Consider the following 15,193-nt stretch of genomic DNA (forward strand, 5'->3'; position numbering starts at 1 on the left):
AGAACATTGACTAGCTTAACCTTTCACTTTGCTACAGTACTTGGTCCAGCTGTTTCGAGAAGACCTAAAGTTGTCCTCCTAGATACTATCTTTCCAGTTTTAACTCAGCCTTGGAATGAATGTGAAGGGATTTTAATATGGCCCAACCAGCTGGAGGTTTATGATGGGAAATTCTCATGCTGGGGCGAAATGACCTTACTATACATAGCTCTAACTTACATGCAGGATATCTTATACCAACATTTTGATGTCTTTTATTTTTTCCTGCATAATAATTTAAATCACTTTAGAAACAAGTAGTTGATACTGGGTTTTTTCTTTACAAAGAAATCAGTTGTTCAGTCATATCCTTAGGTTTGCGTAGCCCAAAGAGCTGCAGTGCTTTATGCCAGCTGAGCATCTGATCTTCAAGTGGAAAATCACTATATTTATCTGATAAATAAATATACAACTAATATTAGGATATCATTTTATAAGTGATTCATCCCTACACATATGGCTTGCTCCAACACTTGCTTACAAGTGTTATCAGAACAGGGGTTTGGGAATTACAGATTTGTAAATCAATTCAGCTTTGTGACAGTCCTTTTCCCTACCTTCCTTCTAGATAAATAGAGGCCGGATTTAGGGCTTGGTAATGGTTATGGAGGTTCAGTCCATTTCCAGTAATGGAAATAACAAAAAACAGAATTTATCCCCAGGCTTATAAAAGAAGCCTCAGGACTGGGTAAATACAAAATAACTCATGAATATTGGACAGCTTGTTCTGAAATGTGGAACTACAGCCCATCAGCACATAAACAAGAGAGCAGAGCCAAGCAGGCTGGAAAGCAGCGTTCTGAGGAAGAGACAGAGCAGCTCAGCCAGGCTTCGGATGAAAGCTACTCAGGGAGCCGGGTGCCACATCAGCATGATGAAAACCAGAAGGGAAACAAGTTATAAAACATATCAGGGAATAAAAATATTTGTTCCCCTGTTCACCTTCATGGTGGGCTCAAATTTGCACCACTTGTCATGTAAGTCAGGAACAAGACACGTTCACAAAGACTTCCTAAATTGCAAAGCCCACTGCTGAAGTGCCAGGTAAATGTCGCAACCCACAGCTTCTTTTTCCGTGCAAACTTTTTTGCTCTGGCTCAGAGCGCATTTGCTTTACTGCATTGTACACGCAGCTGAAACTTAAGCCGACCAACTCTAAAGGATTTCTTTTTTTTTTTTTTTTTAAATAGCAGAAGTAATTAATCTGCTTCAGAGAATGAATCAGCCTTTTCTGAGCTAGAAACACACAAAGGAGGAGATTGTGGTTGTTTCTGGGGCGGGAGGGAGGCTTACTCACACAACCGACGCAGCAGAGGCAGCCGCCCAAGGTCCACAGCTGTGGGCAGCGAAGGGGGAGCAAAAGCCCAAAGCCGAACCCCAGAACCCCCCCGGTGCCACCCCGCGCACCTGGGGGACCCGCTGCACCGGAGGGAGCGAGCAGCGTGGCTGGAAGAGACGAGCCAGTGCAAACCCAACGGTGTGTGGGGGGGCTGTGCGGCTTCGCCCCTCCTGCCGCAGCCCCCCGGGCTGCACACCCGGCCCGCGAGGGGCTGCGCCCGCTCCTCGGAGTAAAGTCTTGGGCAGCAGGGACCAGCCTTTTCTTTAGGTGAAGGACCTCGATCTGGGCCAGGCGGTGGACAGAGCTGGTTTGCCGTGGCTTGGTTTCTTGGCAGGCTGTGGGAAGAAAAGCATTGCTCATAAAGCTGCTACCTCGTACCACGGGAACTTCTGTTTGAACCGGGGGGCTCTGTCAGAAAAGAACGCTAACGCTTAGCTCGCTGCTTTCGGCGAACGCCGGGCAACGACTTAACAGAAGAGCAGGACAGACGAGGAGTAGACAGTTCCCAGATAGGGGAAACCAGCACAACAGAAGCAGGACGGAGATAGCTGTCTTATTAAAAATAATGCAATTTAACTGACAGAGCGGAGGGTAACAAAGTTATTCCTAGAGCCGCTCACCGACGTAACAAATAAATAGAAATGATGCCGTCCTCATTCATCGATTTGGAGAGAGGAAACGGGCCCTGCTGCCGCTGCCGCTTCCCTCCTTCCGTCCCCTCCGCCTGCCGGGGCGGGCTGGGGAGAGGCTGTGTCTCCAGCAAGGGACGCGCTCGCCGGGCAGCCCCGGGGACGGCGGCGGGGCTGGCACGTCTCCCCGTGTGGCACCGGCCCTGCCGGAGGCGAGGTGGGGCAGGCGGCCACGACTCCCCGGGGAAGACGGGAGCGGAGCAGACCCGCAGGTCTCCAAATTCACCTGACCTCTACAAGGGCAAAATCACCAACATTTTCCATTTTAAACTCCAACTAAATTTAGAGGTTTTATGGTTGCAGGGTGTCTCCTTTCCCACACTTTCCTGGAGTGATTTCCAAGTTCCTCCACTGTCCTCGCTCGTTAAAACGTGACTCAGCTCTCCCAGCTGGAAAAGCAGAGACCCACGCAGTCCCGAGGTGGCCTGCTGCCATTAGTGATGTCCTGCGTCGGCATTAACCATCAGCTTGGGAGCAGCAGAGGCAACAGAAGGCTTTGCAAGTCAGATCTGGGGAGAAATCAGTGTTACTGAACCTATGGGTACTCTGCAAGCAGCTACGCAACCTGTCAACGGGAGTTTCTCTCGTGTCCCTTTTGGGAAAGTCCTCCCAGCACCAAGGACTGACTGAGGAGACCTGCACAACAGACTCTAATGGAGCAGCAATGCAAAGAGAAAATTCCTCCTCTGCCCTTAAACACTCCGCCTAATTAATACCATACACACCTCAGCCGAGGCAAAATAATGGTCATGGTAAGAAAAACAAATGGGAAGTCAATGCAAAATAGCACCACCTGGTGACACCTACTATAACCATGCCAAGTTCAGCATTGTGCCCTACTAACTACAAAATTTGGCAGTTCTTCATTTGCCTTTACTTTTTTTACTGGACATAGTGCTGGAGCAATGTCCCTTCTGAAGTGAGCTGCTGCTTTTAAGGTATTTAAACATTTTGGAATCGGCTGAGTGACTCCAAAGCTGGGATGAGGACTTCATCCACTGGCTTTCAGTCATCCTTCTGGCTTTGCCCGGTCTCTTTTATCAGCTCAGTAGCTTTTTCAGAGCACCTTGAAATACACCGTCAAATGCTACAGAGCTTTTTGCAAACACTATTGCTTGCTTAAGATTTTCATTGATCTGTGGCTTCAGCATTCCCAGCACTTTGAAATGTCACCTCAGGTATCAAAGTAGTAGAAACAGCTGAATCTGTGAACAATACCTGTTCATTACATCAAACAGAAAAACCATCACGCTATTAGACCCTCTCCTGATGCTTTCCGCAGATGTGAAAGGCTAGGTTGACAAAACAGCAACAAATGTTCACCTGCCACATCGTACAACCACTTGCTTTTAAGTGCAACAACCGTTGTAGATGCCAGGCTGTGAGTCGGGGGCTCATGAGCTCCACACACCCTCTTCCTATTTGTTTCCACATTCGGTTCCATACCATCGGCTCGTCGTCTACCACTTATGACATCTGGTAACAATCATAAGGCTTGGCCATTGCTCACTAGTTGGTTTTTTTTTTTTTTAGGAAAAAGGAACCAGACAATACTTGCCCTTCACGAGGATCCTGAGTGGCACTGAGAAGTCACACAAACGTAGCGAACCCTTTTTTGAAGCATTCCCATCTAGCGCTTCACTCCAGTTTGTACAGCATGCCTGCAGAACTGGAACAACTGGAATGCCATGACAACCCCACATCAGACCCACCAGCACAATGCCACCCTCCGTTAGAAGGAGAAAGCCAAGGCTCAAAATTCGATGTAACTTTTTTCCTTCTCCCAATTTGGTCTTAGCATCTCGGTTGACAGCATGGGACCCAAGAGCTTTCGATATAATTAAAATACAGATTGTTTGCCCGCTCGGTTGCAGCACTTGGTGCTCTCAGTGCTTTTTCTGGCCACTGGGAGATGAAGGCAGCCTCTGCAGCACAACACTCACAAACACTGTATGATAAACTGCTACACATGCAATGCTGAGAAAAACTGGAATAAACTTGAGTTTGGTGGATAACGCCAAAGGGATTATAACATATTAGGTCAGAAGCATGAAGTCATTCTCCAGCCTCCCTCCTGCACTGAACACCAGCAGTATCACGCTGCAGAGCTGTATCTAGCTTCTGCAAAATATTTAGCTATTTTTCACCTAGTTAGATAAAAAGCAATGTACAATGGTAACAAATGGAACAGGGGTAACTCTTTGTGATGTGTTTGCACCTACCGACTGCAGTATTTTGCACCGAGCAGAGCTGGATTTGCTCAGTGCCACTGTGTGATCCTATAAGTTGACTTTGTTGATTCAGTGGGTGGTATTTCCTCTGAATCATTATTGATAGACCTTATTGCAAATCTTAATAGCAAGGATATTCAACTGGGAGTTAAATCTGAGCTCAGATATGAGCACTGAGTTTGTCTGAAGTTCCCCCAACTTTTGCAGCTCTGTGAATATTGTTCACTGCCTAATCTATGGCATTGTGCTGCTACCCACTGCCGAATTACGCCCATCTTCTACTCATGACTGGTTATGGTACAATGGTGGGATTAAAAATCCCTCATCCACAGAATAATCGTTGAAGAAAAAAAATGAATAATTGAAGACATGGAAGTAAATGGCAGGGGAAAGAAGGACAAAATGCAACTTAGTTTGCTTTGATAAGAGCAATTTTCTACACTTGCTCTGGGAAACCTATCTGGCATACCTGGCACACAAGAAAGGGGCAGAGTTCAGCTTCCAACACATTTGAAGTGCAGCCACTTGCTACACAGCTCAGTGAAACCAGGAGTTAAGACACAAAAGATGAAAATTTGTAATAAATAGGATACAGACCTAAAAGGATCGGACAGCCAGTCCCATAGAAGGGGTCAGTCTGAGTCTGGCAGGGGTCACTACTGAAAGCGAGGGAGACCCCATCCTACTTAACATCTGCCTTCACGACAGAGCGAGTGAGAGAAAGCTGGGAGAATACTGCACCGGCGCAGAGCATCGGGATATGCAATAAAAATGGGATTAATAAGAGGGCTGGAATAAGATCAGAGCTGACAGCAGAAACCAAAAGTCAGACGGACACCTGGGGATGAAAATCCCACTCTCCCACCCCCATCACAGGACAGGAGGAGCCTGGGGAAGAGGTTAATTGCAGTACCTACCAGGTGAGGTATTTATTTCTAGGTGAGGTGTCAAAGCACGAGAGGCACCAGATGGACCTCTGAGCCTTGCAGCTCTGCTCATCCACGGGGAAGTCAGAGGGCGAGAAGCCCACTGCAGGACTGCCAGGGATCAGCAGAAGCTGGAGCCTGCTTCATGAAAGCAGACAGCAAGTTCTAGCTTGTTTGGCATTGCACAGCAAAGAGAAGAGCATGCAACTCCTATTTCTATACTGGTAAGAGAGAAAGGCATCAGACTGGGAGAACGAAGCAATCATAGTGCAAATACAAATAAGAGAAAGCCATATATTGGAAAAAAAATTCTAACAGTTCAGTAAAGTTCTGAAACTTCCCCTTCCCGGGAGATCAGGAACAAATGAATTACAGCGGCATGCAATAAGGCGTAATATCATTCAGTCCTTATCTTTGCTGACCTGCCAGGTCCCTTCCAGTCCTACATTTAGATTATCTTTAACACAATGGGTCTTGTACACTGCTTGCATTTTTGAAGCAAAATTCTTGGATGACAGCCAAGAATGGGATTATTAACTTATAACAGGACAAAAAAAATCACATACCCTCATAGGTTCCTGCAATCCACCCGCCACCCTCCAGTTTTGGCAGCCACCGCTCCTCTGTATAGTGGAAAAACAAGCTTAAGTGGATGGAAGAGAAATGAGGTTAGTGGCCAGACAGCCCAAATTCTGAGCAAGTTCAGTAGGTCGATTGCAACCTTACTATAACTCCGCTGACTCCAACTTTTCTTTTTAACTGACTTAGGCCAGAAGTTTCCTTGCAGTCTGCAGGCAGGCAGGGAGCCTGATGTGTTTTGCAGCCTGCAGCGTGTTTACTCAGAGAAATTCCTCAGTCTTAGGAATCCAAGAAAAACGATGTGCAGTTCACAATGCTGATGTGGTATGGGGAGGGAGGACCGTGAACACCATTTTGGGGTATTTCTCCTAAGATCGGTGTATCCGAGCACTCCTTCCCCGCCCCCAAGCTCTGGAATTCAGCTGATGTTGCAAGAAGCCACTTCATCATTGCAGAGCTATTGAGCAAAAGGGAGGATGAGGCACGAGAGAAGTATGTGAGTAAATCCGGGGCAGGACTTGGGAGACCTTGTTTAAAAACTACTGGATAACAGAATCTTTCAAAACAAAAGCCTGAAACCGGCCCAGTCCTGGGAGCAGACGCAGCAGCCGTACGCTATATGCTAGTAGATGGACTGTCACACGCAGGCACAGCAGGACCACATCCCGCCCGCACATCACACTGTCACACCTGCAATCTGGACCACATCGCACCTACACGTCATGGCGTTGTACGGACCATGTCGCACCTATACATCGTGTAGTTGCACCTGTGAGCCGAACCTCATCCAGCCCGTACGCGGGCTGTTCGCAACTGCAATCCGGACCAACTCCCACCTGTACGTTTCACCGCTGCGCTTGCAATCTGGACCTCGTCCCACCTATACCTCGCGCTGTTGCATCTGCAATCTGGACCGCCTCCCACCTCTCCGATGCACAGTCGAACTGGCAGCCGGGACCACGTCCCAGACCTACGATCTACTATCCCAACCTGCAGCCCAGCCCAGGTCCCACCAACACCTCCCGACCCTCGCACCTCCAATTCCCCCCTGCCCGCTCGCCCAGCACCTCTCCGCAGCGCCGACCAACCCCTCCGAGCAGCCTGCGGTGCTGGCGGGGGGTCTTTAATCCCTTGACACCGACCCCTTCTCACCGCCCGGGACCGGAGGGGAGAGCCGGGAGGGAGGATGCCCAGCCGGGGCTGCAACCCCGGCGGCGGAGGTGGAGGAGGAGAATTCAGCCCAACTTCTCCCGACCCAAAGGACCCCGTTCCCGCGATCGCCCCCGGCGGGGCTCGGCCTTACCGCGGCGGGTCTCCTGCCGGCGGTGCGGTGCGGTGCGGTGCGGTGCGGTGCGGTGCGGCGGGCAGCGACCCTCCGCCGGCGCCCGCAGCCGCCGGGCTCTGCCCGCCCGCGGCAGCCGCGCCCGGTTCCGGGGCGGAGCGCGGGCGGGGCGGCGGGGCGGGGGGGGTCCGGACCGGCCCCGGCGGGGAAGTTTCTCCCCGCCCGACCCCCCCCCCCCCGGAGCCCCGCCGGGGGTATCCCCGCCGGCAGCCCCGGCCCCCTCACCCGGGCTCGACCTGGCAGAGGTGCGGGCAGAGTCTCCCCCCCCACCCCGGAGCCAACGTGCTGAGACCCCCTCGCCGTCAAAGGGGTCCTGACCTCTCCACCCGGGAGGGATTCCCCTTCCTCCTGTCTCCCGTGGGCATCCTGGGGGCCAGCGCTGGCCCCGGTCCGGGCAACAGGCGTCTTACAGCCCGAGTGGCTCGCTGCCCCGGCGTGGGGTCTCTCGCTGTCCAGTCACGGGGGTTTGAATCCACGGCCCGGGACTGGGAGGTGAGTGGGGAATCACGAAAGCTGGGGACAGGCTACCCAAGCGGTCAGAGACCCGAGGGACCCTTCTTTAGGGACCCCGTGCCCCATCTCTGCAAGTGAAACGCTTCACTTTGAACGTCTGTGAAAAGAGGGGAGGGATGCCGTCACCTTTAGGAACATCCATCGGCTCTACCGAAGAGCAGTGCAACAGTGGAGTTAAGCTAAAGATTGTCAGTCAGGTGGGGGGAGTTTGGTGGAAAAGTTTGTTTCCCTTCGTGGGTCAGGAGTGCTGTCTCCTGCAGGTATCAGGGGCCAGACTTGGTTCTGATTTCAGGCAAAGCCGCTCGGCTTCGCCATCCAGACAGAAAACGTGGCAGGGAAAATCATGGGTGGGGGAGAGGGGGGACAGCTGATGTAAAAATCATGATAAAGTATTTTGCAAAGGGCTGCTGCAAGCCAGTGAGAGCTGAGCGTAGACCACTGAGTGTGATTACAGGAGGCTGGAGGATAGTTACAGGGTAAGAACACAGCGCTGAGCATCTCTGAGACTTCAAATTGGAAAATGAGATCTGAGGTTTTACCATTTGCTCGTAAAACACTCCTCTGTTTTTAGTGGAAGAGGAGAGAAATGGAAGAAGACTGCATCTCTCAGGGATAGCAGCTAACCCTTGTGGCTCATCAGTTTTTCTTTTACTCAAAATAAATGTTTCTAACTGGTATCTCATGCAATACCCAGGTGGTTACATAATTTGTTTTACAAATCGACACGGCAGGAAAAATGGATGTGCCCCTTGGAATCTTTCTTTGAGGGTATAAACCTGATTTTGAAAGAGCTATTTGTTATTTAGGAAATAGCAATTCTCTTTTGCTGCTGCTGCTGATTTTGCTTTAGCTTTTTCCCTTCTCTGCAAGTTTTTGCTGCTTTGGTGTGTGAAGAGGAATAGGGAACCCAGATCTTTCCTATCCGAGTGCATTTTTCTTCTTCTTTGCCTTTGTCTGTTCCCTTTTCATCCCGGGGCAGCCGTGGCACATGAGCAGGGTTGGCCAAGCAGAAGGCAGGCAGGACACCTTGCTCCTGGCTGTGATGGGACGTGTGGGGCTTCCCCTCATGCTGCCTCATGTATAAGCCCATTTCAGGCATTTTCAGGTTTGTGGCCTCTCTCCCACATGGTGACTGTGTGTGCTGGAGCAGTTGGCCAGTGGATCCTTTAATCCACTTATCAGCTGTGGCCATAGGACCATGGGGTAGCAGGGAGCTGTGTTATGTGCAGGAGAACTGCAGTTCACCTTGTACTCAGGGCAGATAAAAGACAGCAAGGGAGCCCTTGCCCTTCCTCCGTGCGTCATTCCTTTACTCATCCTTACCCTAATGCTTCACACTTGTCAGTCATGCTTTCTGACCTGGACATGAGGGGAACAGTACACATGGCCCTAAAAATTGCTTATGGAAGATAAATTATAACTGCTGGGCTATAAAGGCTCTCACCGTCATGTAAGAGCGAGGAACAAAGCTCAGCAAAGGCAAGGCAAGGAGAGAAAATGAAATTCTGTGTAAATGCCCCTCATTTTCACCCAAATCCCTTTTGACCGAAGCAGATATGAGCGCGGGGGTGAACAGTGAACACACAAATGCTCCTTTGTTGGGATAAAGCCACATTGTGCATGTGTGTCCAGAGCTGGATGCACACGTGATGTGGCCGAGGGGATGCAGGAGCTGATTTGCTTCTCCGGACCTGTATCTGCAGCGTGCTTTGCACCTTGAAACCTTGCATCCTTGAAAAGCAGGCTGAATTCTCCCTGGGCTCTTCATCTGCCTGCCTGGAGGGGGTGTCAACACTGAAGATGCTGTTGAATGTCTATCTGAATTGCCATTTCTGTTTGGTGCTATCGCTGCCAATTTTATCAGAAATGTGTAAATAGAAGTCCACCACATGGATCAAATTCTTCTTTGGTTACACCATGAGCCACTTTTTCTCTTCTAAGCCACAGCTGGCCGCTTTTTTTTTGCTTTGGTTCAGGCAAAAGAGCTGATGGCAAGTCTGGTTTTGTTCAACAGCACCCTCATGCTGGTTCTTGGTTGCTCGGTCCCACAGTAAAAAGGATGGAAAGAAACAACACTGCAGCTGGAAGATGGGGCTTTGAAGCTTGGGGGGATTGTTGCCCTGGCTGGATTGAGATCTTAAAAAGTAAGTTTTCCAGTGGAACAAGCTACTTCCAAATCACTCTTAGATTGTATTGCTCTGTGTTCTCACTACCTACACTAATATAGAATAGAATAGAATAGAATAGAATAGAATAGAATAGAATAGAATAGGAATAGAATATTTCACTTGAAAGGGACCTACAGTGATCATCTAGTCCAGATGCCAAATATTTGGGTCAAAGTTTTTTCCCTCTGATCTCTTTTTTCTTGCTGTCCTGGGATCCATGTTAGGTTCCTGATATTTTACCTACACTTATGCCCTGCCCCTCAGGAGGAGCAAAACATTTATTTGGGGCTTATGACATGAAGGCAGGGCTGCAGCAGAGCTCAGGAATGTCTGAGAGACACAAATGTTTGTGCAGACATTCCTCTTCCTACCAATTATCTGCGTTTTAGATAGAGATCTGCCATGCCAAGAATGTCATTACTGCACAGCTGCAGGAATTGTTGTCCCAAGGTCTGATGACGAGAGCTGGTTTTGTGTTTGTCCCTGCTTGGATTAAAGCGGGACTCGTTTCCAGCAGTGGTGGAGGTTAAGAGCATGTACTGCACAGAAGGATTCCCGATCTTTTGTTTCTTTGCTTCAGCTCTTGCAATGCTAACAGCGAAGGTCAGAACATAGAAGAAAAGTTCCTTTTGGTTTTGAGTCACAAAGCAGTAGCAGTGGTTGAGGGAGGGGCCCCGGGAGAGTTATAAGCCTCAAAGACGAAGATATTATCTGTAATATCAAGTGCACAATAATCTTTGTGTTTTAGTGTTCCCTGAACCACAGGAGATTAAGTAAGAACACTGGGAAGCCATTTAGTATACATACACAAGGATTTAGACACACATTTTCAGTTGTTGTAATGGGAGGAAGATTAAAAAAACCACCACATTTATGAAGCCTAGAGACATAGAACGGGTGAAATGCCTCAGATTGTGTAATTTAGATAAAGACTTGCTGATGTCCTATTATATAATGTAGCTAAGCACAGACATTTTTTCTAAGATGTTTTCAGTCACTCTGCCTCATATTTTGTTTTGTTAGAGATGACACTTGGAGAGCAAGAGAGTCCTTTGTTTCATAAGGGCTCATCTGCTCCTCTTGCCTACTCCCCACTTGAGAGGGGTTTTTTTCCTTCATGTGCCATCACGTTTATTTCCCCAGCAACAGCGACTGCATCTCAAACATGATTTCAAAGTGGTTAAAAGCTGCCAAACAAACATCCACAGCAGTTAAAGAAGAGGTTAAAGTCTCCTTCCTCTTACTCCCAGATTTCTACAGAATTGCAGTTTCGGATTAATGGCTGTGTTTCCTGTGTAATGGATTTTTAAAGCACTGTAGTTCTGGTCCTGATTATTCAGGCACACGCAAAGCATGGACTAACGAGACATAATTTTGTACTGATTCAGTGCTCTGGCTTTCCTATAAATCTCTTACTTCTTGGTCCGCCTGGTACTCTTCCAGATACACAGCAAAGCCATGCTTGCTGTCACTTGCCATGGATAATGGAACCGGTTACAAATCCAGGGCGAATGTTCATCTAGGTATCCCGTTCACTGGTGGGATACACATCTGTCAGCCAAACTGGGGGTACAGATGATGTGTGGCTCCCTGCCCCTATCTCTTATCCAGACGGCATAAAGATTTCTAAGCCTGCCAGAGCTTGGAAATGTTTCCAGCTCTGGCAGGAAAGCCTTCTGCTTTTATGTCCGGCTTGCTGGAGTTCAGGTCCCCACTGCTAATAACTCAGCTAGGAGCATCCTTTGAAATGCTGTGTGTAATTCTCAATAATTCCCAGAATGGTGAATTTAAAGTGGAACAGATGCTGAGAAAGGGAATGCTAGTCGTGCTTTACAGCATGAGATTAAAAGTCTTTGGCTGATATAGCATAACAAAATGAAGGTTGAGAGGGGATGTGATCATCTCTGAGTATTTCAGGAAAGGTGTCAGTGCTGCGCAGGAGCAAAATCCTCCCGGCTATTCAAGCATGTGAGCAAGAACAAATGGGTGTTAATGAGAAATGAACACATTTACACTGGAGAAGAGAACGGGGGTTTTAATGGTCAGGAAAGTGATACCTCTGTCAGGAGATGAAAGGCCAAAAATCCTAGGCTGAGTTAAAAGGCAGCTTCATTGCTTTATGAAAAGTGATTGAAGAGGGGTTTGCCTGCAATAGCAGATGCCAGTTTCGGTGGCCACAAAGGAGTTTGGTCCTAAATTCTCTTTTCCTTTTACTTAAACATCTTTCTGTAGCCTGAAGGAAAGGAGAAACGCTGTGATGTACGGTTTTGTCCTCCCATTTTGGGTAGTGATCAAGGACAGCCGCTCTCACAACATAGGGTGGGGTGCTTTTGGATAGGTCACCCCTCCTTTGGTTCCCTCCTCGTTCCTCAGATACTCCTGTCAGGCTCAGCCTACACCTCGTGCCTTGGTTGTGGTTCACTGGTGGCTTCCTTTCTCCCTTCACCTCCTGTACGCCTGGTGTGTTTCATACACTTTGAGACAGAAGGTGAAGGTTCATGGGCTACGTAGGTTTGACTGTCTCTTGTAACGGAAACTCCCTCCATCAACATTTGGAAGACCAATCCACAGCCACAGGAAGAAAGAGCAACCAGCTTAAGATGTGTGTTACAGGGACTAGTTATAGCCAAATTACTACATTAATGACACAACTACTACCTCTTCACCCTCCTCAGAATACTGGAGGTGTGGATACAGCAAAAATAATGTTGCATTTCTGGTAAAGGATTTTTACAGATGCTTGGGCCCTACAAGTTGTTGGGCACTGTGGTTCAATCTGGCAAAACACAATACAGCTATTTAGTGTCTTCCCCAGCAAAACAATTAGAATCTCAGAAAAAACTAGTAGAAGAAAAGTTCAAGGCAAGTAACAAGAGATGATTCCTCACACAACAGAAGTTGTGAAACTCCCTGCTGCAGGATGTTGTGGACATTAAAAATCATTGAAGACCAGTTCATGGAAAAAAAATAGACTGAGGGCTATTGAGACAATACTTCTGGCTCTGGAAGTCCCTAAGCTGCAAAATGCTGGAGGCTGAGGAGGTGTTATGGGTAGATATCATTATATGCTGTACTTAGACAGGACTAGCAACTGCGAGGCATCTGGTTTGGCCGCTTACAGAGACTGAACATGGTGCTAGTTGAATGGAGACTTTGGTGTTGCCCAGTACAGCTGGTCTTGTGTTTTTGGGCTTTCTTCCAGCCTGCTCCTCATAGGTGGAGGGGTAGCCCTCCAACATCTGCAGAGCCCGGTTCACTATCCATTCTTTGAAACAATGATTGCAAAAGTCTTAGCTAAGTGACTTAGCAAAAGACTGATTAAAAAGATATGAAGTCTGCAAAAGGCTGTCTCACTTCTTCCCCAGAAGGTCTTTGCTCTGGTTTTGAGCAAGGCATGGGATTTTTTGTTTCCAGAGACAGCTTGGTGCTAAGGTAGCACTGACTTAGCCAGGTTGCATGAGCTGGTGGAAGGATGGAAGTACCGTGGCAGGCAAGGCATGGTTCCTTCTCCTTTATGATCAGTATTTCCACTGTCCTAGCTTGCTGAGAAGCAGCATGTTCTGCATGTTAAGTATCAACATGGCACTGAATTTCATGCGCAGTTTTGATAAATAAAATCTGTGTTCTAAGTGAAGGCACCCAGACAGAGCCCCTTTGTGAGAGCAAGAATTAGACCTAGTGTGTGTCTTTGGGAGAAATGCAGAATTCATTTTGGGGAGGGAAACTGATACAAACAGCAGGCCATTTTCCTTTACAAAGACTCTCTTTCAAAGCTGGTGCATGCAGCAGAACAAAGGCTGACCCCATAATCTGTACTCAACAATAGCTTGGAATATTTGATAATTTGGCTATTGTACATGCATACATCATGCTTGGCTGTAAATAAATAGGGCCATGGTTGGATCCACTGTGAGGATATAGTCAGCCTGTTTCCCGTTACCATTCTAGTTTCAAGGAGATGCTTATTTTGTGTCTCTGCTTTCTTCTGGCCAAGCTCAGTCCATCTTGCCATCAAGGCCAAAGGGTCTCAATTTCAAGCCCAGTAACAAACACACAAAAGGTTTTGCCACCATTTTAGAGAAAAATTCTTTATTGATGCCCAACTGGCTCATCAATTCTCTCTCCTATCCCTGTAACATCTGTTTCTCTTAAGGACCTTTTCTTGGCTGAATTCATGGCCAACAAACAAGTAGCCCAAAAAGAACTTGGGCCTTACAGGTAACTTAAGGCCCGTGCTATGGTAAATGTGTAGACTAACTCTCTGCACTTCTGTTCCTCGTGTAAAAGGAAGAAGGTACGACTTCTAAAGCCTGTTCTTAGATGCCTGAGATACTCCAACAATTGAATAGTGGCAACAGCTGAAGCACGTAAGGCAGTGGTAGTATGTAGATTAGTGATAGTTTTTATAAGTTGTCCGCAAAGTTCTGTGGGGATGTAACATACTCATAACATACTCAGTTGATTTTGTGGTTATGCTCATAATGCAAGGAAAATTTGGGTTGCTGTACTGGAAACACAGCAAATCACTGGCTTAAGACACAGTGTGTTTGCAATGTAAACATCTGAGCCTTTGTTAATATAATTGGCTGTAACTGGAGAACAAAGCAACCAGAGTGAGGCTCTTGCAAAGTCATCAATTGTTTTACTGGGTGAAACAATTTTTACTTGGACGTTTTGATCACATTCAGTTCATTGATTAGCATTAGGCAAGAGTTTTTGCAGTGGCAGCTGTCAAAGCTTGGCATGAATGACTTGTCTCCTATGGCATAACGTCACATGGCAGAACACATAAACATTTTCTAATAACATCAAAATCTTTGTGTAAGTTTCAGTATCCAGGCCAAGAACAAAGAAAGAGATCTGTTCCAGCAGAAGAGCTGATGACATGTATGACTCAGTACATGGCATTGCCTCTAAACACATAAACACTTGACTACCATCAGCATTTATTCTGAGGCTTTGTGATGTTCCTATAAATTGACTTTTTTTTTTTTTTTTTTTTTTTTTTTACTATTCGCATTCCTCAAATATTGTGAAGGCACATGGTGATGAAGGGGCAGATTTTCTGGACAAATCAACAGCCAGGTCCCTTAGGATGGGGGTCTAGAAAAGTATAGGAAAACTATACAGGAAACTTCAGACTGCCTTTGGAAAATTGGTAGGAAAGAATAACAGAGCATTAAATTAGTGGTCAAAGGGCTAAATACAAAAGAAACAATCAATCTACCTATAAAAGGAAGATGCTTCCATGTATTAATGACTGGTGAAAGCATATGAAGCAAAAAGTTTTCACAACTGAGAAGGAATGGACTAATAGACTGCTATAGTGATTTATCTTGGGCTGCTTTTCTGTGTATTCAAAAGTGA

At 47.3% G+C, this 15,193-nt stretch overlaps 1 protein-coding gene across 2 annotated transcripts in view; it reads right to left on the reverse strand.

The window, feature by feature from the left end:
• The window catches only part of INF2 (inverted formin 2), a 42,482-nt gene extending 35,240 nt beyond the window's left edge, over positions 1 to 7,242 (reverse strand). The window contains exon 1 of one of the 2 annotated variants that reach the window (XM_069783315.1): positions 7,107 to 7,242. The gene's annotated coding sequence lies outside the window, so the exon portion shown is untranslated. Of the gene's footprint in view, positions 1 to 1,654; positions 1,675 to 7,106 lie in introns of those variants that run through there. The other variant, XM_069783317.1, reaches the window with a different exon arrangement.
• Positions 7,243 to 15,193: the final 7,951 nt, after the last annotated feature.

The sequence above is a fragment of the Haliaeetus albicilla genome, chromosome 5 (genome assembly GCF_947461875.1).
Source record: "Haliaeetus albicilla chromosome 5, bHalAlb1.1, whole genome shotgun sequence".
NCBI lineage: Eukaryota > Metazoa > Chordata > Aves > Accipitriformes > Accipitridae > Haliaeetus > Haliaeetus albicilla.